This window comes from Equus asinus, chromosome 6 (assembly GCF_041296235.1).
Source record: "Equus asinus isolate D_3611 breed Donkey chromosome 6, EquAss-T2T_v2, whole genome shotgun sequence".
Classification (NCBI taxonomy): Eukaryota; Metazoa; Chordata; class Mammalia; order Perissodactyla; family Equidae; genus Equus; species Equus asinus.
Genome location: NC_091795.1, coordinates 57065339 through 57091840, shown reverse-complemented (window position 1 = coordinate 57091840; position 26502 = coordinate 57065339). Strand labels below are relative to the sequence as shown.

Here is a 26502-nt window from a genome sequence, read left to right as displayed (position 1 = left end):
CAACTCTTTTGGTATACCTCTTTTCTTACCATTCTGAGGATTTGCTTGATATGAATTTATATTTTCCGAGTTTGGCATTTTTCTTTTGATTTTCTTAGGGAATTTTTTTTACCATGTAGATTTTTTAAAAATTTCATGTAGTTGTATTTATCCATCTTTTCCTTTATGCCCCCAGATTTTAAATAACAGAAAGGCCTTCTCACTCCAAGTTAATATTCTCCCTTGTATTCTTGTAGTATTTTTATGATTTCATTTTTTTAATTTAAATCTTTGCTCCTTTGGAATTTTTCTGGGGTACGGCATGAGGCATGAATCCAACTTAATTTTATTAAGAATATCTCTCCAGTTGTGTAAAGACAGTTTTTTGAGTTGTCCATCTTTTCCTCGCTTATTTCAGATGCCGTGTTTATCATACATCAAGTTCTGCATGCATTGGGGGTCTAGATGTAGAATTCCTGTTCCATTCCATTGATTCACCTGTCTATTCTTGTGTCAGGACTACACTTTTAATTATTATAGGTTTAGACTATTCTATAATAAGTGTTAGGAGTGGTCCCCCTCATTTCTTTCTTTCTTTCTTTCTTTCTTTCTTTTTTTTTGGAGGTTTCCTTGTAATTCTTGTTCTGTTTATTCTTTAATATGTAATAGAATTTGCTTGTCTAATTCTCTCCTCCACTCCTCAATTTTTGGACTTGTTATTATAACTACAATAAATTTCTAAATTAGCTTAGGAAGAACTGACAACCTGGAGGTTGAGACTTCTTATCTAAGAACTTGGTATGCCATCCCCTTTCTACAAGTCTTTATTTGTGTCCTTCAGGAATGCTTTGAAATTGTATTCATAAATCTCATACATTTCTAATATTTTTTTCTGTCTTAGATATTTCATCTTTAACTGTTGTAAATGGAGTCTTCTCCCATTTCATCTTCTAACTTGCTATGTTTTTTCATCTGAAATTTATTGATATCTATATAGTAATTCTTACTAGATTTTCTTTTTGCTTACAGTACTTTTTCAGTTGAATATCTCAGGTTTTCCATAACAAATTGTGATAGTTTTATTTCCTTCTCTAAATTTTGGTACCTCTAGTTTCTTTCTCTTATTAATTGTATTGTCTAACATCCAGGACTGTTAAGTACCATTGGTGACAAGTAAGCATCCTCCTTTGTTCCTGACTTTACTGGGAATGCTTCTACTGTTGCCTCAGTAAGCACAATGGTCACTTTGGGACCAAGCTATATTTTATCAAGTTAAGAAGGTATCTATATATTTCTACTTTATTGAGTTTAACCATATTTCTAAATGACAGTAAAGCCCCAAGGGCATATATCTGCAGCCTCCCTAGCATGGTATGATCAAAGCTCTAAAAGGAAACTTAAGACTTTCTAGTCCACTTCTCTCCCATATGAATAATAAATTCCAACCACGGGGAGATTGCAATCCCCTCCAGAAGTCCCAAAATTAGATTAGAAAACAAGCTGGAACTAAAAATCACTATCTCTTAGGTCTCACACCAATGATCTTTTGGGTATATAAAAAAACTCTCATTGAAAATTTCTCTTATGTCTATTTTTCTCTTCCACTGTGCTTTCTCCTTGAGATTTTTCCATTTTATCCTTCTCCTTCCATCACATTTCTGGTACCTCACGTGTGCTGCTTGGCTGTGCATTCTTCCCCCAGCCTGCCACTGCTGAGGAGCCAAGTTTATCAAAGATTTCTAGACAGTGACATAATCTTTTTCCCACCCCAAAAGACCTCTGCTATTTGGTCTTTCTGGATAAAGTGCATTGTCTTCCAAATGCTGCTGGTTACCTCTGGAATTAAAGCAGAAAGCTTGTTGGAACCAGTGAGCACCTGAAAACATGCTTCAGCTGTGATGGTACCTTTAGCAAAGTGACTTGAACCAATAGTAGATGTGTCATAAATACCACTGTATCTTATATTCATTTGTGAGTGGTATTCAGATCTCAAAAGAAATTAGGTTATAATATGTTTACAATCTTTAAAGGAAAAAATAATTGCATATTATTATTACTGATGATTTTACACTTATCTTTTGGGTCATAATGTTCATTAATAAACATCAAAATTAGTAAATGTTTTATATGCCAAGAGAATCTGTATACAAATGGGAAAAATCTAAACCATTTGGCAAATTATTTTAATTAATAATTTTCTACTGCAAAGCAAAAGATAGTGTTTCTGTCCATATATAGTTGTCAGACTCTGGAGTCAGCCTTGGGTTTGAATCTTGGCTTTACCGCTGCCTGACTGAGTGACTGGACATAAGCAACATAATTTCAACTGAGTTTCACTTTCATCTGCAAAATGGGGACAGGAATCCCTTGTAGAGTTGTGTGAGAATTAAAAGAATAATACACATAAAGTGCTTAGCACCAAGTACCATGATGTAGTGCCTTAGTTAATGAGAGCTATTATTAGTACAGCCTATGGTTAAGGGCTATAATAAAGCCTGTTGGTTTTGACTTATATGAATTTAGAGATTAAGAAGCAAATATCACAGTTTTGATTCAATTTGGATCTATAATTGCAAACAGCTCATTTATCCACCTATCCTCCTTCCTGAGAACTAGAACTGAGATACTTATAGGGACTTGACTGAGGTCTCTGCCCTGGTTCTTCTTTCTTAGGAATTATTTGGGCAGCCATGCCAATGAACATTTATCTAAAACCTCAAGCCTAAAAATAAATTAACTTTTTAATTAGGTTTTCATTAGCCAATTATTATTTATTGATCATGTGATAAGTAGAATAAAAAAGTACTACAAAATACTAATATGATTCATACAGTACACAGAGCTATAAAGGACTTGGGCATCTTTTATTTACAAATTCATTAAGTAATTTTGGAGCGCCTGTTTTTGTACTAGACACAATACTATGCCCTTGGGATACAAAGATGAAAAGCTAGACCCCTACTCTGAAGAAACTTACAATCTAGTATGGTGTCTAGAAAGGAGCTTAAAAGCCTCCTCTTATAATAATATAAGCCCTCCCTGATACCCCCAACCCTCAGCTGGGGGAAATGTTCCTCTTATGTGGTCCCGTAGTGCACTGTCCTTGCACTTAGTTCAGCATTTCTCACACTGCCCAGTGTTTCTTACGTTAGACTCTAGGCTACTTGAGGACAGGACCTGTTTCCTATTCATCACAGAACGAAAAGATAACTAAAACTTGATCTCAGCCCTTGAATTACTTAAAATTTAGTGACAAAGGCATATATAAACTACTAATATACATAAAGAACTAACTTCAACGTAAATTTGTATGGAATAAATGCTACAAAGTGTATGCTATAGGAGGTAGGGGGTTTTGGAGGTAACTTAGAGGAGTTGGCATTTGAATTGAATTTAGAAGGAAGGATAGGATTTCCATAGGTAAGGAGATGGAGAAGAGAATCCAAGATGAGGGAACCTCATGAGCAAAGAAAGGCAGAGATGCAGGACAATGAACAGGTTGCTTAAGGAAAGCAAGGAGTCCCATGTGAGTGCACTCCAGCAAGAATGTTAGGCAGGGGCTTGGTTGTAGCTGACCCCAAATGCGCTAGTAGGGTGTTTGGACTTGCTTCTGCAGACAGTGGTGTGTTGACAAGGATAAATATGGCATTTGCAAAAGGGATTTGATCTCTTTGTCAACAATGTGAATTATGGGAAGAGAAAGAGCAGATTCAGGAAGGGCAGTCTGGAGATTTCCCGTAAACAAGAGATGTTGACGTGAAAATAGATATGGAAAGGAAGAGAACAATTCTGGAAATATTGTGCAAATGGACATGTCAGACCCTGATCTGGAGTAAGGGTTGGAGACTCCAGTTTAAGAGACCTTATCTCAAAGATGATGGCAGACGCTCTGGCGGTGGCTAAGCTCTCCTGGGAAGAGTATAGAGAAAGGAAGCCAGGGGGAGGCCACAGAACCTTGTGGAAAGCTTATATTTAAGGGGTAGTGAAATTTCAGATTTAGAAGAAATGTTTCAAATCTATTATTAAAGTTATAAGGCAAACTTTGTCTCTGGAATTAAGTGGTTTGCCCACAGTTTACGGCAGAGTCCCCTGGAACCCAGGGGCCCCAACATGTGACTCAGTGCACTGTTAGTTTAGTGCTCTAGACTCTAGTTTAATGGTGAATTCGAAAATCCCACCTACCACCTTTCCCATCCTCATCTATCCTGGTAAGCCAGACTAAACTTGAATTTTGGATCCCCTTACATAGAGCCAAGTATGCTACATCTCTTATGCTTCTAGCTACCAACAGCAAAGAAAAAATTTTGCCATTGGAAAATACAGGGCAAGCCATCAGCATGGATGTCTTTTAAAATTATAATGTGCAATATGAATTGATAGTAGGAATTGTAAAAGCCTAATTAAATCTACCTTATATTTCAGAGGCGATAAATTAATCTTATACGTTGTTAACTGTTTTTATATCCTTTATGTAAAAAAACAAACCTGCTGCATTTTCAACACTGGATTATCCTTATTATCCCCAAAGACCTTGTTATATACAGAAGTGGAAAGATTTTGCTCAAATAAGCCAAACCAAATTATTTCATTACAGTTTAACAGAAGGTTTTGTTCCTATTAATACTGCAGTCTTCTGTGTGCCAAAGGTGTGGTTTAAAATTCAGTTTTTAACTCTTAATTATCAAGTGAAATATTTACACTTCAAAGAGGGAGGCCTGGAAAAAAAGCATATGAAACTTTGATATAGATCATCATAAAAAGCAAGGATATGATGGAGCCAATCTTCAGAATAGCATCATCCTTGCTGAACAACAGCACTAAGTAATATGTGGATCTTAACATTTATTTGGCTGAAAGAACTGAGCTTTGAAAATGAACCATCACAAGCCATGATTAATGAAATGTTTACGGCTGAAAAACTCTGATAAAGGTCAGTTGATAAAATGAGCAGGAGCACTATAAATACTAAAAGTTGATGGCCCATACCAAGATAATTGAACATTTTTATTCTTAGAGAATGGATTTTATCATTTGAATGCGGCATAGTAAATGATCCTATTAGAATTCTCATGTATGGACTCACAGCCTATTCAAAAAGATCTGAAACATACTTTTAAATTGGCTAATCATTTTCCAGCCTAGAGGTTCAGAAACATAGCAAAGTTTTGTTTACTTTTGTTGCTTTATTTTTCTTTGCTTACTTTGGGTTTCTTTTTAATTTTTTTTCTTAAGCAAGCATATTTTATTAAAGTATAATATACGTATAGAAAAGTGTGTTTTACAAGTGTACGACTCAATGAAGTTTCACAAATACACTCATGTATCCAGCACCCACATCAAGACACAGAACATCACCAGCCCTCCAAAATCCACCCTCAGACTCCCTTCCAGTCAATAGCTCCCCACCCCGCTCCCCACCCTCAACCATTGGGAGACAATTCTCATGGGTCTCTGATGTTTCTGCACATCTTGTGAGCAGAGACACTGTCTTTGTTCAGATTATGTTTTCAAGGATATCTGTGAAAAGGCTTGGAAGACAGAGATAGTACTTCCCTCCAGAGCAAAGGTCAGGTTTGCTTATAGCCTTGAAAAAGTAGAGACTGTGTCTCTTAGGGAGCAAAGAACAGGTTTACTTACTGTTGAGTATAATAATGTCGCCCTTCAAAGCAAAGGGCGGGCATGCTTATTACTTCCCATTATAAAAGACTGAAGTTCCCTAACCTTAGAATTCCTCTCTTGTAATGCAACCCACTATGTGTGCAGCTGTCATCTGGCTTTCTTCATATTGTGGAATTAGAAATTAGGTCTCAAGAAGCTGGTGCAAATACTGACACTGGCTATTGAGTTGTCCTTTGTAAGATCCTTTGTTTCCGACTCAGTACCCATTAACTAGGTAGGCTAACTTGTTAGTTTGTAAGTAGGGTAACATCTCAGACCCTTCACTCTCCTTGGTAGTAATCACCATTCTGACTTCTACCACCATAGATTAGTTTTATCTATTCTTAAACTTCATATATAAATGGAACTATATAGCATATACTCATGTTTGGCTTCTTTTTATCCAACATCAAGTTTGTGCGATTCATTCATATTATTGCTTATAGGCATAGTTCTTTATTTTTCATAGTATTCCATTGTGTGTATATTTAAAAACTTATTTTTTTCTACTAGTGATGGATATTGGGACAGTTCCCAGTGTTAACTATTAGAATTGTGCTGTTATAAAAACTTTTATGCATGTCTTTGTGAATATATGTATGCATTTCTGTTGGGTATATTCCCAGAGATGGATCAGAGGGTATGCATAGATACTGCCAAACAATTTCTAAAGCATTTGTACCAAGCTATTCTCCACCGGTAGTATATGAGCATTCTGGTTTTTCTGTGTACTTTTCTACCCTTGTTATTTTCCATCTTTTTAATTTTGTTTTTTCAGAGTGACATGCTTTTATTTTACCACCATGCATATAAAGAAATATAAATATTACAGTGGTACATTTCCAATTTTACAGAGCAATCTCACAAGTATTTTTGCTGTTTAGGAAAAGAGATATGTCAATTACTAAGTTGTTACCCGGGTAAATTGTCAAGACAATCAGAGCCACAAATTTTTTGTACGTTATTTTTCCATGGAGACAACAATTTCAAAAGCCTTCAGAGTCTAACAAGAACAAGTTAGTCAAATTATATTTCTAAAGATATAGTTTTAACAGAAACAAGTTGAAAACTGTTATGAATATGTGCATAAGTCTCTATATTGTACAGGAATGAGATTGATATTCTTCCAAATGTTCCCAGTTGAAAGCAAAAGAAAATCTATACAGCTGAATCTTCCCAGTCAGCAGAGAGAAATTAGATTTTACTAAATACTAGTAAAACTAAGGGCACAGTGTTAATATTCCACATAAATAAGGTCACATGAAAACAAGAGGGAAAACACCCAAAGTTGCATTCCTTGTGTTTGTTTAAAGAACTTTCTCATAGTTAACACTTCAACCCCCTTCAATTCTCCCACCCCAGTCCTGAGAAAAGTACTTCTCCTCCCTTAACCGCTGGCAGAGTGAGTATCCCTTCCTCGTAAACTCTTGGTCAACCCACTCTTAGTTCTAGGCCCAGTTTTTCCCTGGCTCATTTCCACCTCTGGCCTTTTGTTCAGTTTTCCCTACTCAGGGCACCCACCACAATCTCTTCAGTTCTTCCATCCGTTCTGACCTAAAAAACACCTTTTACTTCATCTATCTCTGTCTTCCTTTAAACCCTCTAGGTGTTGCTAAAGCGGGGTGAGGGGCTGGGAAGAGAGCAGAGGGGGCAATAAGAACTCTGGTAGTCTTCCTTACAGGACAACCTCTCTGCCTCTGGAAGTGATAAAGAAAGCCATGTTAAACTAAAAAGTCTGCTTTTGCAGATGTGTCTGAGCTACCACTTTTTTTAAAAAAAGAAATTTGAGAGAGAGGAGAAATGAGAGATATGAGACAGACAGAGAAGAAGAGAGATAGAGACAGAAGAGAAGAAAAAGTATACCCCACCCTGGCACTCGTGGCCTCATCATGTTCGGGATGAAGAAGGGAGGCAAACAAAAGTACCTAAATTGCATTTGAATCCACTGGTTGAGGCTGAGAAAGCCTGGTACTTGGTAAGGACACCACTATTATCCTTGCCATGCAGACAGGGTCTAATTTGTCACCTCAACCATTTGCCTGACAGTCAGTAGGGTTCCTGAGCGATGGTGGTAGTAACGAATTGAAGTCTTTTAAGGGAGGAAGAGAAAGGTCTTTTATGTGGTGACAGGAAACCTGGGTCCATTTCCAGTTCTGGAGATCCTTTTTTACCAAAATCCAGAGACTGGAGCTGACAGTGGTCTGGAAAATGTTCACCCAGGAGACAACAGCCGAAGCAGATGGGCATAGCCAGTAGCAGGCAGCAACAGGTGACTAGAGGAGCAGGAAGAACAATGGAGTTGCATAAATCACATCGATCAAGTGACCCACTGCTGCTGCCCCTTGACTTCATTAATGCCCAGCAATTGTCCACAGGCCATGTGCAGAGCAGAGTGAGTAAAACAGGCTCCCAAACATAGCTAGAAATCCAGGTGGTAGTTCCCAGACCAGAGGCCCTGGGAACCAATAGGGTCCAAACAGTGCAGATAAAGGCAGTGCAATCTACAGCATCATCTGTTTGGTTTAGAAGAGTGTGAACCATGGCCATGCAGCAGGTGATGTTAATGGCAGAGCAGCATGATGACCATGTGGAAGTGGAGTAGCATGGCCATGAAGGTCTCAATCTTGAAGTTGAGAGAACTGAATGTCCAGAGGAGGGAGGGTGCAGAAATCTCAGCAGAAAAAAAGTGAAAGGCATACCCAATGCTGTTGCCAAAGCAACAGGTCCAGCAGAGGTGGCTGGGGACCTTGTGTGGGAGTATTCCCAAGGGCAAAGGTTAACCAGATTGGAACCCAAAGGGCCTGGGGATCTCCACTGGCTCCCTTATCTGGTGAAGTCTAGCTCTATGGGCCCCTTCACGCAATAGATAGTATTGCAGTGGATTTGACGAGAGGTCCTCTCTGATAATCTCAGCAATCCTGTCAGATTCTGGAAGGCTGTGGTCTGAAAACCAGGTGAAGAAGCTGCAGATGTCATCTTGGTTCCTATGAATAAAGGACCGGGGTTCTTGGCCCGGGTGCCCTATGATTGGAGTGGAAAGAGACACCACCTGGCCGGAGGATCTGACCTCATATTCCTTGACAATCAGCTTGTTTCGGAAGCATGGATTTCTTCGAAAGAAGAAGAACTTGCAGTCCGTGCTAGGGTGTCTGAGCTCCTTCACCTCCAAACTGGTTATGTACTTTAACACCTCCGCACCTCCTTCCTCTAGAAGCTGCGGCGGTAGGAGTGCAGGGATCTCCAAGCTGCCCTCACCTGTCTCTGCCATCACCTGTGTCGCCTGGGTTTCCTCTCAGAGCTGCTGGCACTGGTCTAGGTCCTGGTCTCCCCGCGTATGGGTGGGAGTAGGGAGGTTGTGGTTTTGGGGGAGACGGATCCATTAGACCCCACCCAAGATGCTCATGTTGGTAGCAGCCCGACTAGTGGGCCGTTCAAGTCTGCTTTCCTCATAGAAGATGCACTCATGCAAACCAGCCGCTAGTGCCGCCTCAGTCTCGCAACACCCACCCTTCAGTCTCGCGATACTCACCCTTCAGTATTGACACCCACCCATCAGTTTCACGAGAATCTATTTCTGTGGCCTGTGCTTTTCTATTTTTGCGGTTCTGGCGGATGTGTGGTGTTATCACATGGTGGTTTTAATTTGCATTTTCCTAATGTCTCACGAATTGAGAACCTTTTCACATGTTTTTGGCCATCTGGATATCGTCTTTTTGTGAAGTGTCCGAGTCTTCCCTTTTTTCTATTCGGTATTCTATCTTGTTCATGTTGACTTTTAGGAATCCCTTATACATGCTAGATACAAGTCCTTTTTCATATATGTGAACTGCAAATATCTTCTCCTTCTGTGAGTTGCTTTTTCCCTATCCTAATGATGCCTTTTGATGAACACAAGTTTTTAATCTTAATATATTCCAATTTATCATCTTCCCCTTTAAATTGGTACTTTTGTGCCCCGTTTAAGAAATCTTGCCTCTCTGATATCTTTTACGTTTATATCTGCAGTCCATCTGGAATTGGTTTTTGTGAATGGTGTGATGGAGTCAAGATTGTTTTTTTCCATATGAATATCTAATTGATCAAGCACTGTTTATTGAAAAGATCATCCTCTTCCCATAGATGGGTTTTTGTTTCCATCAAAAGTTACATATGTCATTGGCCAGAACTAGTCAGATGGCCTTGTCTAGCTTCAAGGGGTCAAGGAACTGTCATCCTCTCCTGATCCTGGAAGGAGAAGGAAACTGGAAATAGTGATGAGCGCTGTATCACTGATCACAGAGTATAACTTGAGTAATGTGTAAAAGCCCAGCAGAGTCAGGCCAAGGAAAGTAGAGAAAAAGTAATGATAAATATAAGAGGAGAAATGAATGAAAACAATAGAGAGTATTAACCAAAGACTAATAATAAAAGGAGAGGGAGAATAAGTAAACAATATCTGGAATGAAAAATACCATCACAGTAGTGATTTAAAGAAATATAAGAGAACATGTTGGACAGCTTTATGCCAAAACGTTTTCAAACTTAGATGAAGTGTATGACTTCATGGAAATCTGTAACTTATCAACACTGACTGAAATGCAGTAGAAAACCTAACTAGACATAGAAACAATAAATGAATCAAGAGTGTGAAATAAAAGTCTTTCCACAAAAATAGTATGAGTTTCAATTGGTTTTGAGACAAATACTACCATACCTTCAAGGAACACATAATTTATTCCTTATATTTATTAAACATTCAACAATTATTTATTGTTTACCTGTATTGTGCTTGACACTGTTGTAGGCCCTAGGATATATTGGTGAACAGAACAAAGATTTATCCCCTCTTGGACTTTCTAGCAGAGGAGAAAGACAACAAATAATAACAGTAACAAGTAAACAATAACATGTATTAGAAAGTGATAAGTGCTATGAAAAAAATGATAGGTGGAGTAGAGTATAAGGGGATTGAGAGTTCTAGGGGTAGGGAGTGGAGAGCAGGTTGTATTTTTAAATAGGGTAGTCAGAGGAAGCCTCCTTGAAAAGGTAAAATTTTGGCGAAGATTCCAAGAAGATGAGGGAGTTAGCTAAGTGAATATTTTGGAGAAGAGCGTTCGAGGAATGAAGAGCTAAGCAGAGGCCCTAACACAGGAGCATGTCTAGGGTGTTCAAGGAATGACAAGGAGATCAGTATGACTGGAGAAGAATGAATGAGGGAAGCCAGATCAATATAGAAGGACCTATAGGGTCTTATATGGTACTGTAAGAAATTTGGCTTTTATTCTTTATATTCTTTATGCTTTGTAAGTTTTATTTATTCCCATTTATAAGTGAAATGGGAAACCACTACGGAATTTTGAGCAGAGGACTCAAAATATAACTTGTATTTTGCATAGATCTCTCTGGCTCCTGTGTGAAGAATAGACTGTGTGGGGGCAATGGTAGATATAAGAGAGAGATATAAGGTAGATGTAGGAGGCTGTCAAAGTAATCCAGGTGAAAGATTTTTCTCAGACCAGGTGGTAGGAATGAAGGTGGATGGTTGATATGGTATGATGGTAGAGCCAGCATGATGAACTGGATAGGGGGTATAAGAGAAAGTGAGAAGTCAAGGATGACTCCATGGATTTTGACCTGAGCAACTAGTAGGGTGGAGTTGCCAGAAGCAGAGATGGGGAAGGTTGTGATGGAGCAGAGCTTTGCAGGAAAATCAGAGGTTTGCTTTTGGATATGTTAAGTTTGAGATGACTGTTGGACAACAGAGTTGTGATACCAATTAGGCATTATGAGTTGGAGCTCAGGAGAGGTTTGAGATGGGGATACATGTTTGAGACTAATTGGCATACATGGTATTTAAAGCCAGAGGTCTGGATGAAATCACCATGGGTGTGAGTATCGATAGACTGAGCCCTGGGGCCTCCAAAATTGCGAGGTCAGGGAGAAGAGGAAGAACCTGCAAAGGAAACTGAGGACAGACCAGTGAGGTAGAAAGGAATCTGAGAGAGTACAATGTGCTGGAAGCCAAGTGTTAAAGGAAAGTGTTCCACTGTGTGACACAGTGCTGATAGGTCAAGAAAGATGTGGTCTGAGAATTGACCATTGGATTTTACAACAGAAAAGCGACTAGTGACTCAATTAAGGGCACTCTCAGTGGAGTGGCGGGGGTTGGAATTGATTTTAAAGGGAATTGGAGACAGTGAATACTGACAGTTCTTTTGAGGAATTTGCTCTAAAGAGATATAAGGGAATGGGGCTATCACTTGACAAGAACGGTTTTGGCGGAGTGGTAGGGTCACCCCCTTGGTTGTAATGGGTTTAAGAGAAAACGGGAAGGGAGAAAGTGAGAAGAGTAAGTATACATGACTCTTGAGGAGTTTTGCTCCAAAGAAATGGGATGATTGCTGGTGGAAAAATTAGGTCAAAGAAAATGTTTTTAAAATGGGAGAAAGGGGGCAGCCGAGTAATTGTTCGTGTTCTCCACTTCAGTGGCCCGGGGTTTCGCTGGTTCGGATCCTGGGCACGGGCCTAGCACCACTCATCAAGCCAAGCTGAGGCGGTGTCCCACATAGCAGAACTAGAAGGACCTGCAACTAGAGTATACAACTCTGTACTGGGGGCTTTGCGGAGAAGAAAGTAGTTAAATAAATAAATAAATAAAACGGGAGAAAAAGAAGTATGTCTGCTTGCTGATGTGAATGATTCAGTAGGGAACAAAAATTAATGATGTAGGAGAGAGAAAGGAGAATGATCAGAGGGATGTCCTCGAATAGGTGAGAGAAGATGACATCTAGTGCCTAAGTGGAGGAGGAGGAGTTGGGTTTAGGTAGGAGCATGACAAGTTCACCTATGGGAACCAGCAAGAAGACAAACTATTAGCGTGTATATGCTGGTCAGTGGTAGAAGTGATGGTGGGCTCTCTGAAATTCTCTTCTGATTGCTTCAGTGTTCTCAGTAAAGTAGAAAGCGAGATCATTAAGTGAGAGTGAGGATGAGGCAAGAAGCAGTGGGATTCTGAGGAGAGAGAAGAAGGTATGAAATAGTTGTCTAGAGAGTAGAAGAGTGACTGGACTATGACATATGGTCTGATTGTCAAACAGCATGAAGATCATGAATTTGAAGTGAGGCACATCAGCATGGTTGTGAATTTTTCTTCAGCTACATTCAGTTAACAGGTGCAGCATGAGTAAGCAGAGTAGGATTTAGGCAGAGCTGAAACAAGAAGGGCAAGAGTGATGACAATAATTGATCTTAGAATTTAAGCTGGAGGAATAGAGGATGTATAGGGATGAGGGGCAGTGAATGGGTGGTCTGATCAGTGGGTTGGAAGACCCAGGGACTTGAAGGATCACTGAGGTCAAGTACAAGAGTGAGTGAGAAGGATGAGAGACAGTGGTCTAAGGGTTACCTGCAGGGGTTTAGATAGAATCCTACTTATCCATCCAAGTTGGGCTCTAACGAGGCAGATTGAGAACGAGGTTATCGCAGGGGAAGAGGTCAATGAACCAACAGACCAGGATGGGAAGGATCACCTATGTGTATATTGACATCACTGAAAGATAAGACCAGAGACAAGTGAAAATGAGCTAGGAGCTAAAATCTAGAGCTAAAATCCTTGAGAAACGAGGGGGAATGACATGAGTGTAGCAAGAATGCAGGGCGATAGGTGATCTAAACTCATGACAGAAGTTTCATAATTATGAGTCTGTATTCTAGGGCCAAGCTTAACTATATGGCAACACCACCCCCAGCTAAAATCAGTGGGAAGGCAGACTTCTTAGTAATTTCATATTACTTAATGTCACAGACCCTCTATTATACTATTTTCTCTTTCTCTAAGTGCCTAGAAGAAAGTTACACATATATTAGCCTGATCAAAAATAGGGAATGTATATGTTTTTTAAAATTGGAAAGTGAGTCGTGATAATATTCTTTGGGTTCAGTGTGAAATGTTATTTTCCTTTGAGGTCTTCCATTCTGCTTGTGTCTTAAAGACTGGACTAGAAACTATTGAAAAGAACAAAATACAGTTTCAGCTTGCGGCTTGAAACATTCTGGCCATAATTTTTTTTTTAAAAGGGAGAATAAAGAGAGCTAATACAAAGTCTGAAATTTCTAGTCAACCAGAAGCAGAAACAGAGAAAAGAAAGGAGAGAAAGAGGGAAGAGGGAGGGAGAGAAAGAGAGAGGAAAAAAAAAGGAAAGAGAAAAAAAGAAAAATGAGTAAAGAAAAAAGGATGGCTTACTTGGGGAGGCTAGAATTTAGCCGCAAATCTGCACATCATAGGATTGTGAAGTGTTTAAATACTCTGGGAAACAGAAAAGCCATAATGTTTTAAAACATAAATTTAATATAAGATGGATGAAGAGAGCCTGTGAATTATATTCTCTTATTTTCCTTTGACTCTTCAAATATTGTTGTTAAATTCTTACTTGTTTTGAAAGAGATCCCTCTTAAATTCTTTTTAAAAAATGTTTAACTTTATTTATTTTTGAATAGGAAATATTTACATGGTTCAAAATTTTAAATTTCAAAAATCTCCCTTCCATTCCTGTCCCCCAGTTACCCACTTCCCCTTTCCAGAGGCAACTAATGTTGCCAGTTTTTTTTCTTTCGTTGTCACTTTTCACCTTTATTTTTATAGGTATGCTAATATAAAATCCACTCTGTTCTGAAACTTGCTCTATTCTTTTGTCGATAGATTTTGGTGATTGTTCCACTTTAACACCCAGAATGCTCCTTATTCTCTTTTAAGGCTGCATAGTATTCTAGTGTATGGAAATCAGATTTAATCTAGTTTTCTATTGGTAAAATCTAGATTGTTTGTAATCTTTTGTTAACGACAAGCAACATTGTAATGTTTAACTTGTAATTATGCTGTTTCCCATGTGTGGGAGTATATTTGTATAATAAATTCCCAGAAGTGTTATCAATGACTCAAAAGGTAGATAGATTTGTAATTGTTATAGATATTGTCAAACTGCCCTCCACCTAGGCCAGCCCCGCCTGTCCCCAACATTGTATGAGACTATTTTCGTGAAGCGTTGCCAACAGTGTTGTTACAGTTTTTGATTTTTGTCAATCTGATAGGTGAAAAATGGTATCTCTGTGTATTTTAAATTTGCATCTCTCTCTTATGAGTGAAACTGAGCATCTCTTCATATGTTCAAGTCATTTGTATTTCCTTTGCCCATGTTTGTACTGAGTTGTTAATCTTTCTCTTATTGATTTTATACATTTAGAAAATTAGCTCTTTTTCACTGATGTGATTTGAAAATATCTTTTTCCTCAGTTTTTTGTTCATGTTTTGACTTTACTTATGGTGATTTTTTTCATGAAATAAGGTTGATTTTTACATGATTGAAATGACCAGTCCTTTTACTCATGGCTCTGACTTCTATGTTATACTTAGAAAGGCCAGCTTCACTTTGAAATTACAAGAAAACTAAACCAAATTAAACCATGGTTTCCTCTAGTATTTTGTGGTTTCATTTTTTCCATTTAAATATCTAATATGCCTAGAATTTATTTAGTAAACAGTGTTAGGTATGGATGCACTTTCTACCCCCCAGGTAGCCAGCCAGTTCTCTGAAAATCATTTATTAAACAATCTATTTTTTAATTTCACTGGTTTGAAATGTCATCTTTATCATACAATAAATTGTCATTTTTACTTGGGTCTATCTCTGGACTCTCCGTTCTCTTTCATGCTTTGTCTAGCCATACTCCAATATGATAATATTTGGACTTTTTTTAGCTTTATAAAACACTTTGACAGCTGGTACATCTAGTCCCCCTTTATTATTCTTTTTAAGAGTTTTCCTATATAATCCAACTTATGTAGTTATCTCCATGAATTTTACAATTACAAAAACCCTTTTAATATGGAAACCTTAAAAAGTTTTAAAGAGGCTTATCGAGTAGCATTATTTTAATGCTTTCTTGCATTATTGATGAGAGTGTAATTGGCACTTCTTTCTAGAGGGCAATTTTCCATTTCAGAATTTATAGTGATATGTTTACCCTTTGTCTCAGCAATTTCATTTCTGCAACTTATCCTATAGAATTGTTGGCAAAACTGTGCAACATGTTCAAAGATAAGTTCACTATAGTGTTGTTTATAACTATGAAAATGGAGAAAATACAAATATCTATGATGGGGTATTTAAGAGATGGCTCTATATGTAGTGTAGAAGGATGTCTAATTTTAGAACAGCATATGAAGTGGATTTCATATTTTTTTTGTTAAAAATATCATATACATATAATTATATAGACATGAACACACAAACTCTTATATTTATTGTGCATGAAAAGAACATATACCAAACTGTCAATGATGGTAGGCCTTGAGGGTGATGATGAATAACTTTTACTTTTTACCTTATATATTTCTGTAATTTTGAAATTAAACAACACAAAAAGTTGCTTTTGCGCCTCTTTCCCTCACTCCTCCGTTTGTCTCCCCATCTAACATCCCTCTGCATCACTTTTTTCAGCCTTCCCTAAACTAGCAAACAAGCTCTCCCTGTACTTGGGTGGACTATGGGACCCACAACTTCAGATCAGAATGCCCCATCCTCTTGGCCCCGGGGGTTAATTCAGGCATGCGCAAATGACCCAAGCCCTACCAATCTTGACGTAAATTCTTGAGACAACTGTGTTTGTATAGTGATTTAACATATAGAACTATTTTTCTTTGGACTAGACCACCCAGTGTAGAAAGTTGAGGGCCTTAATACAATACGTTACTTTCTTAAGACTCAAAGGAATGTTGGTAGACAAGAGAAAGAGATGTATACTTTGTTAATTTCCTCTGTTTCCCATAGAAAGTCCATTAAGCTGTGTTTGCAAAAGGAATAGTAAAAAAGAGGCTTTGAGTGATTAACCAAGTAGCTTTACAGCTGCTCTGTAAAATCGTCTCTACTGCCTCTTAGAAATAGCATATAAATGTACAGAAGTGGGGAGAAAATATTTGCGTTACCAGGGCGTGGGTAATGATTTACCCTAGGAAAGTTAATAGTTATGATTTAATCATTTTCTACTCATATGATGCTCATAAAAAGCAAATATACATTATGGTGCCTGATGAAACTACAAGAGGCCAAAGGCTGTGTATGGTACTGACCTGGCAGACTGATCCCAGGGTGGTAGAGCCAGGTGGCAGGGGTGACCCAAATCAGCCAGGGGTGCACAAAACCATCCCAGAAACTTAAAAATATAGTATAAAACATGTAAAATATGTTCATAATATCTAAATGTTAAACATAATAAGCATTCTAGCCTGAGATTAAATTACTGAAAATAATGAAATTGATACTATATCAAATGAATAAAATTTAATCATAAAAAATTGAAATATTATTGGATCTTTTAAAATACAGTGCGATCTTAAACAAAGTGTGTTGATGGTGCCATCATTGCAATAAGAGCATATTTTTTGAGCAAATTTCTTCAGCTGCTTTAAAAGCTCTTTCTGACTCGACACTAGTGGCAAAATAGTGAAGAGTTTTGCTCTAATTCCTCGTATTTTCTTCTCAGCTATCATTTTAAAATCATCTCTCTTCTTGTTTTTTTCTTTAGAAACAGCAATATTTTTTATGTTTTGGTGCATTACATCCTCACTACACCCTATGAACTAGGTACTCTCATTAACCCCATTTTACAGATATGAAAACTGAGGTATAGAAATAATAAGTAATTTGCTCATGGACACATAGTAAATGGCAAAGTCAAGAAGTGAATTCAGGCAATCAGGCCCCAAAGGTCTTCCTCTTAAACACTGTAGGGTACACTCTGAGCTTTTCTCAGCCTCAATTTTCTCATCTATAAAATAGGGTTGATAATTCTTATCTCTTGTGGTGGTTGTGATAATTAAGATATGGAGCTTGGGCAAGGGAGGCATTGATGCTGTCTTTGTCTGTTTCTGTATTGTTTGATTTGTTATAATGAACGTGAAATATTCATTTATTATTTAATCAAGAAAAAAAAATTTTTAAGGCCTATAAGAGTGCCTGGCACAGAGAGGCACCCAATAAAATTGTTGTTCTTGGGTCTGAAAGCAAAGTCAGAGTTTCCATTTGACTTAATAGGGATTTGTCAGCTTCAGAAGCTTGGGTGTGAAGGGAAGAAATAAGATAGGGCAATAGCTAGAGGAGAATTCAGGTTAGAGGTTTTCACTTTCCAATGAGAGGGGCTTGTACATCCTAAAGTGGGGGATGAGAACCAGTGGGAGGCAGAGCGAATTGGTTTAGGCAAGTGAGAATTAGCCGATGGAGCAAAGTCCCAAGGAATTGGGAGAGGGGCGGTCCTAGAACCTTGGATGAATTAACTCATTTTGGAGAAGGTTAATAGTGACTTAATTGTTAGTAGATATGCCCATTTTATAAGCTTGCTGAGGTAACAAAAATATTAAGATCATTCTGGAAGATGAGAATGGAATTAAAAGCACTCTCTGGTTTTCTTTATTTATCTACCTATTTCTGGGGATGTGAGAACAGGTTTTCTGAAGAGGAGGTAACAGTTTATTTTTCCATTTGTGCATTACAATGGTAAAATGATTGTTGGCAGAAGAACATCTTTTCAAGCAGCTTCCCTTGGTGTAGGTCAGAGGAGCAACAAAAGGAGTTATTTCTGCAGCTGGGAAAAAGGTTCAGAGCTGTCTTCCTGGAATCGGCTCTCATTTCAGAGTCTAAAATAGAGTTGAAATACTGTGCTATTTGGGAATTGGGGCCTTTTCATTCTAAGAACATCTGTTGGTAGCTGTTGAAATTCAAATAAATTCAAATAAATTCCAAGTAATGCTCATATTACACTTAACCGATTTCAAGGAGTGTTTAAAAAACACACATACAGAAAGCCTACATGCCAGTCACTGACACTGCCTGAGACACGATAGGGAAAGCCTTGATGATCTGCCAACCAGAGTTACTTTGAGCCTAAGCAACAACATCTAATTCCTTCAAAATACCCCTTCCTTCCTACCTGAACTTTTCAACTGAGATTCAGTTTCATTTTCAAAGTTTAAATATGAACTATATCAAATAGTTGTGTATTTTGATTTTTGATCATTCTGCAGCCTTCAGTAGTTGAAATGAGGTTGTTGGACTATTCAAGTCATAAAGCCAGGATTAAGTAAATGCGTCTTTCTCTCTGTCTTTTCTCCAATTAGTAAATGAAAATATTCATTTAGGTTCTGTGATTAAGGAAACTTAGTATATATATTTATTTATACACAATTCCATTCTATAAAGGAGTCAAGGCATCTTTAAAAAGGCAAACACAGCACAGAAGAATAAGGGAACTTCTCTTTTTCAGTTAAGCAATGACTCTCTTATAAAGAAATTTGATCTATCAAATGTGTTGAAAGAAAGAGAAGAACCATTTTAACATTGTGAGTTTTTCTTTTTTTCTTACTAGTTAAAATTTTGAATAGAGTTTCAAGTACCATATTTGTACGTCATTACCTGGGAGTTTACAACGTTACGAGTAGGCACCACACCAAATGCATTGCGTGAATTATCCCCTCTGGTTTAAACCTCATAATTACCCTATGCTATGAAGCATTATTATTTCCGCCTTATAGATAAAGGTATCTGAGGCTTACAAATAAGTAATTTGTCCGAAGTCACACAACTGAGTCAGGATTTGAACCCATGTCTGTTATTCTGAGTTATTAACTCCTAATCTACACCATACCTTTTGTATGGGAAGTAGTGAAGGAAAAAATAAAGGTCCTTGAAAAGAAATCAAAATATATTAGGAATTACAAGAAAAAATTCACATGTAAAAGATGAAGACATTTGTCTAAATCTAGGCAAACTTTTTTTTTTTTGAGGAAGATTAGCCCTGAGCTAACATCCATGCCATTTTCCTCTACTTTATATGTGGCACGCCTGCAAGAGCATGGCTTGTTAAGGGGTATATAGGTCCGTGCCTGGGATCCAAACCGGCGAACCCCGGCCGCCGAAGAGGAGCATGTGAACTTAACTGCTATGCTACCGGAAAAATCTAGGCAAACTTTTAAAACAAGTATTGTGGTAAAAATAAAGCATCAGGAAGGAGGAAGGTAAACTGATGATACCGACAGCCCAGGACAAGGCCCTATAGATAAATATGTGGCAAAATTGTCATACACTTGATGATTCTGTGTTCGTTGCATTCTCCAGCTCCTTTGAGAAACATGAGTGCTCTCTGTACGGTTCTGGCACAGTGAAAGATCTTTACTCTAGCAGACCTAATAACTTACCATTTGACACTAACATTCCTGGTTTCTTCTAAGTTTTTTCTTTCATCTATAGGTTGAAAAATACAATAGTTGTTAGAATCTGTAATGTTCAACAATTACTACAGCTGTTTCCTTCTTCTGTCCCGATTTTATTTACAGAAAAAAATGTTATCCATGATTCCACTATTCTATATCAGTAGTGATTTTCATTTTTGTCTTTTCTGATGTGCACAATAAGCGGAATTATTATTTGGCTCCCCTCTACCATTAAATAATATTTTTTTCCAGTTTTCATAATTATAATTTTACTTGCTATATAATAGTCTATTGAGTTGATACAGTGTAATTTATATTGGACATTTTGTTTGTTTCCAGTTTTTTGCTATTATAAATATCTTTCCAAGAACTTATTAATGTGTATAATTTACTTGCACTTTTTCAAATGTGAATTGTATGTTTATGTCCTTTGACCATTTGCCTCTTGAGGTTTTAATATTTTTGAAGATTTGAATACATTCTTTCTGTATTACATATACTAACTTTTTTTTATCATAGTCAATACAAATGTTTCCCAGTCGTGTTTCTCTTCTTTGAATTTTGTTAGTTTTTATGTTACAATCATTTTTTTCTTGACGTTTTTGAGCTATTTATTTTTTCCTTTGTGATTTCCATTATTGCCGTAAGATTTTCAAAGGCACTATCCCTCTAAAGATTTCATAAATATTTGATTCTTTTTCTCCTAGCTTTGCAAAGAATTACAGCAAATATTTAACTCTTTAATCCACTAGGGGCTTACTCTGGTATGTGGTATAAGAGCTGATCTAAGGCACTTTTTGTTTGGTTTTGTGTTTAATTGTTAGCCAGTTATCCTGGCAATTATTAAATAATTATTATTCGCCCTAACTTTATGATACTTATACATTAAGTTTATTTCCGTATGTCCCACACTTCTAATTATTTATTTTAATAATTAATAGACTTTATGTTTTAAGATTTCCTTGGAACTAGATCAGCATCATAACTCATGTTTTCTTTGTTAGTGTGGACTTTTAATATTTAACAAATAGTAAATAACTTTACTTGGTGAAATTTGTTTTCCTTTATAATAACATGGTATAGATCTTAATTTGTTCATTTTGTTTTATATATTCCAATACAGTTTTGTAGTTTTCTTTACATATGGCTCATAAGTTCTTTATAATTTTCTTTATAAATGTTACAGACAACTCTGTTAAGTGTATTCCTCCCCCACTTTTTTGTTTTACTTGCTATTTTGAATGGAATTTCTTCCCTTTTTATTACATTATTAAACTAGTGGTTAACATGATAAAGAAAGCCCATAATTATGGTAAATTCCTTATAAACCTGGTCAATTTGATAAACTCATATAGGCTAATACATTTAAACAGATTTCTTAGGATTTCTAGACATGCAATGTTTTCTGCAAGTAATCGCAGTTTTATCTCACCATTTACTATATCATTCCCTTGGCAGAAAGTGAATACCCACTAAATGGCAGTTGCCGTTATTTGTGTATTGATAAGAACATTAGGCTAGGGAGTCAGGAAGCTTGAATCCTTCTTTCAGTTCCTCAAAACTAAGAAAGCCGCCTATGAAACACCTCTGGCACCATGTTAAGCACTTTACGTAGGCCCTCCTGTCTAAGATTTAGAATAAGCCTACAGAGTATATGTATTATTAAATATCACAGGTGAGGAAACTGAAGTGTAGTAGCTATAGTAGTAGGCCAATGCAGGCCCATGCTAGGCCCAAAGAAGCAATAAGAAATGGAACACCGAAGTGCCTAACTGTGGCAATCTGTGTTTCAAAGGCCGTGGGCCTGTGGCTCTGGAGTCCTTGACCTGGCAGGTTTATCACTCCCTGGGGGCTGCATTGACCACTGACTTTGGCCAAGGGTCTGTGAGGAACTAGGGAGGCATTGAGAAGCTGCATCAGCTCTCTTTCATCCTTGTCTTTTACCTATGCTTTGCGCTTCCTGCTTCTGGGTCACGGTAAATCTAAGTGAAAGCAGTGCTGGAGACAGTCTGTTCTCATTCTCACCAGCCTTTCAACCCAGATTAGCCCTGTGAGGTCTGGCTTAGCTCAGTAGGTGAAGTAATTTGTCCAAGATCACGTAACTAGTGAGTGATGAAGTGGCTTGCTTGATAGCCAGTGGTCTTTCCATTCTCCCAGTAACGTTTACACCAGCGATGTGGTTCGGGTAGGTCATCTCACCTCTCTGTGCTGTAATTCCCTCATCTGTACAATGAAAGAGTCAGATAAATAATCCAGCTTTGACAGGCTGACTCTGTTGTTGAATACACATTTCACACTTCTCTTCTTCAAGATTGCAAATTCCTCAGAGACTATACCTTCCACATCCTTGAATCACTCATATTACTTTGCACGTAACAAGTGCTCAATGAATATTTGTTCATGCAGAATGAATGAATTAATGAATGAAACAACATAGTCTTCATGCTTTTCTCACAAGAGATTTTCAATTCTAGAAGACAAGGTCCTGTGGGGGCACCTAACATCTCATTGGTTCAGATTTCAAATGTGGAATCTTTTAAAAAGACTGCATTTGTCATGAGGCTTTTCACAAGAAGATGCTTAACAAGGGTCAGCTTGTTTTCATCTGAAAAGAACAAAGAATTGAGTTTAGAAAAGCAGGAAGCCCAGAAAGGATCAAGGTGTGGGAGCTGTGGCAGGTAGACATTTCTCTAACAAAGCTGTTTGGGCTATTTTTATCTTTGTGCTGCTGTTATAGCAACAAAATGACAAAACTGTGACTATTCAAGTTTAATAAAACTAGAGCCTGTCCAAACCCAATTTTGAATAAATGACAAACTGTGGGGAGCATGCCTTAACATCTCTGTTTGGGCATGCAATAGAGAATTACTGAATCTTACGTTCCTGTCTCTACTTTAAACACATGATGTTTTAAATGCACCCTTAGAAAATATAATACAATTGCTTGTACATTATTTAATAGAATCTTCTCTTTTTGTTCCAAAAAAAAAAAAATCCAAAGGAAGGCACACAGCCCTTGAGAGGCAGAGAATCTGTGGATTTTGTAATTACTGATTTTAAACTTAAAATCTCATTGAAGTCATTAGTTAACATTTCTAAACCTTTACGTGTGAAAGCTTCTGAGCAGATATCCCAACAACCTCCCTGCCCGCCCCACCATCCCCAGCAAAAGTGGGGAGGGAGGGAAGACCTGCGCTGCCAATAGTTACAAAGGTTATTTTTGGAATAAAAACAGGAATTTGCAGCAGGCACAAGTGTCTGGTTTTGTCTCTTGAGCTTCACAAAGACTAGCATCATATTTAGACTTTAAAATGATTGTTCTTTGAAACTAAAGGAAAAATCTGGGGAACTGAAATCTTTTCTGTTGAAAGTTACTTAGAATGTCAATTTTTTTTTTTTTTTACTAAGTTTTTATATAAGAGGAAGCATGGGGGGAAAGTCATAAGGTCAAACTTTTTTCTAACAGCCACAGTATTTGCAGGAAAAGAAAACATTACATAAACCAAGAACAGTTTCTCTAACATGGATACAAAGGAAAATGATGTAACGGCAGCAGGTTTTGCTGCCACAGTAAAGATCATCAGTGGTGTTTTTCATATCCTTTAACTAAACCGAAATAGCTGCACTCAGTTGCAACCTGAAAAACAGGCAATAAAGTCACAAATGTCATTACTTTCAAAAATTTTTTTAACACTTTGTAATAGTGTTTAGCATTATTGTCCTGGAACAGGAAAAGGAAAACATCATGTTAATTAAATTTTGGCAATAACTTATTCATAGTGTGGATAATTTTTACATTCACAATGTTATTTTAGTTTGCAAGAGAAGGGACAGAGCTCAGTTATAGAAAATGCCATGGCAACCTGAACTGAGATGGTCCTGAATTCTCTAGACTGCGTTTCAGGCTTCCTAATATTATTGTAAAGTTCTGTGCAAAGTAAGATATGAAAGAAGACGACGAAAATAACCTCACCTAAATAACCTTGATCTTAATAAATGCTCCAATAGTTTATTTTGACCTTGAGTTAAAATGATCCAGCTGTACTGGATGGCTATAATGGGGCTGTTCTTCTATATTTCTTCTGTATTTATTCAAGTTAAATTTCATATAAGCCCTTAAATTGTATGAGTTCAACTATATTCTCTAAAAGACAGGCAGACCAATGTGATCCCAGAACAGTTTTCCGGTAACATCTGACTACTTGGATCTCAGTATCTGCTGTGTATCTCACTGTGTCCCTCCCAAGCGCGGGAAACTGAGGAATAGCTCTGTGGCACTATTTGACAGGTGAAAATCTCATAAATACATTTTCAACAGTTTTTAATTTTGAAAGGGAACTAGTACTGCTTGACTATTTCTCCCTTCTGGTATTAGATCAGGAAAGAAAATCATGTTTTGACCTTTTCCCCAAAATCTTGGCAAAAGATAGGAATGGGGAAACCTTCTACTACTTTCTTTCAGCAACCCCTGGGGTGTGCTTCCTGCTTCCCGAGAAAAACTGATGGTTCTCAGCGTGTGGATTGGCTTTATATTTAACAGTCCCCTTTCTAAAGAATACCAAGCTCCAAGAAATGATTAAGCAGATTTATAGAATCTAATATGTTAAGTGAATTCTATTTAGGTGAATTTGGAATGTCAGCCTGTATTGTTTTATAATGAACATCCAAGCTCTGCTTGATTTGCCTAATAAAGTATTTGATAAGGACAAAATAAGTCCCAATTTAATATAATTTCATATGTTAATATTTAGTCAAACAATAAAATGCGATATTAAGCACATCCCTAACTATATATAATATAGTAGTTTACATAGCAATTGCTATTGGCTTTGTATTTATATATCATACATCTTTTTCTGGAAAAAACATTTAAGCTGAAACTTAAATAGCTTACATGTTTGCCCTTTCTATCCTTGTTAGGAGAAATTCCTTTAAAGAAATTGCAATTATAAATGCCCCTGGTATATGCTCTGCGTTTAGTTTTTACCCCCTCTAATCTATCCTCTATGGACACCTGGAGTTTTCATTCTGAAATACAACTCTGTTCACGTCTTTACAGAAAAAGTCCAAATCCTTAGCAAGCTGTTGAAGACCCTTCACCATCCAGCCAAGTCCTCAATAACCTATTTTAATCCATAAGAGTCTCCCACTCAAAACATCTGGTGTCTCCATGTTGTTAATTCAGGTATTTCAGCTACCATTCTCCGTTGTTAATTACACATCATGAATATTTAGTCTAACAGTTTTCAATATTATAGAACTTATTTACACATGGGGGAAACAATCACTCCATGATGGAGTTACTAAACCCATTGAAAAGATTTGATACCATTGGTGAAATATTAGATAGTATTTAACTCCAGATGTCACTAGCTCCCAGCAAGAGACATTGTCTATAAAATTTCAGTGTTCATTGTAATAATTTTGACTTTGATCATGAAAACCAAATTTTGTATTACTTTATGTTCAGATTATTCTTGCACACAGGAAAAAAAGAAGAAAATGCTTTTATTCTCTTAGGCATTTTCTCAAACACTTTCACTAATTTAAAATTGATACATATTTATTGGAGAAATTTGAAAATAAGCAAAGAAAAAAGGAAAGAAAGCAACTACTCATATTTCAGGAGATAAGTAGTATTGTCACTTTGACGCACATCTTTCAAATACTTTTCTGTCCATATATATTTTCTTACAAAAGTGGCGTTCATACTATACATTTTGCTTTATAACTTGCCTTAAAAAACTTAATACCATATTACAAACATCTTCACATATTAGTATAAATTCATCTCCATAATTTAAAAGCTACTATTCCTTTATATGCAAATACTATAACTTATTTAATCAATTCCTAATTATTGGACATTTAAATTGCTTGAAACGTTTTCCTGCTACATCAATGAACATCCTTGAGGCAAAATCTTCACCTACATCCTCAACTATTACCTTAGGATAAATTATTAGGAGCAGAATCACTGAATCACGTTATATTTATTTATCTATTTAATTAGGCGATACATGCAAGAGGTACAAAAATCCAAAAGGAACAGTAGGGTATTCAGTGAAAAGTAAGTCTCCCTCCTGTCCTTTCCTCCAAATATCCATTCTCCCTCCTGGGAGGCAGCTACTTTTAGTAGTTTACATTTATTTTTTCAGAAATATTTCATGCTTTCATAAGCGTATACATATAAATCTTTTAGTATGCATATTAAGAAATTAGTAAAATGGTTTCATGAAATTTGCTTTATAGTTTCATATGCTAGATAATCACAGTCACAGAACCTTTTCCAATAAGGGAACATTGAATTTTTTCATTCTATATTTTTACTTAATTTAGATTTTACTTTTATGTAATAGTACATCACTAATTAACTACCATGATATTTTGACTTCATTGGACACTTTAAAAACTTTCAATTAGAGAAAAGTTTGAAACACACCCAAAAGTAGCGAGAATACTGTAGTCCCCCCTTATCCACAGTTTTGCTTTCTGTAGTTTCAGTTACCACCATTCATCTGTGGTCCGAAAATATTAGATGGAAAATTCCAGAAAGAATTCATAAGTTTTAAATTGGGCACCAGTTCTGAGTAGCAGGGCAAAATCTCATGCCTCCTACTCTTCCC

At 37.0% G+C, this 26502-nt stretch overlaps 1 protein-coding gene across 1 annotated transcript in view; it reads left to right on the top strand.

The window, feature by feature from the left end:
- The window catches only part of ACYP2 (acylphosphatase 2), a 153099-nt gene that overhangs the window by 100248 nt on the left and 26349 nt on the right, over window positions 1-26502 (top strand). The window lies entirely within an intron of this gene.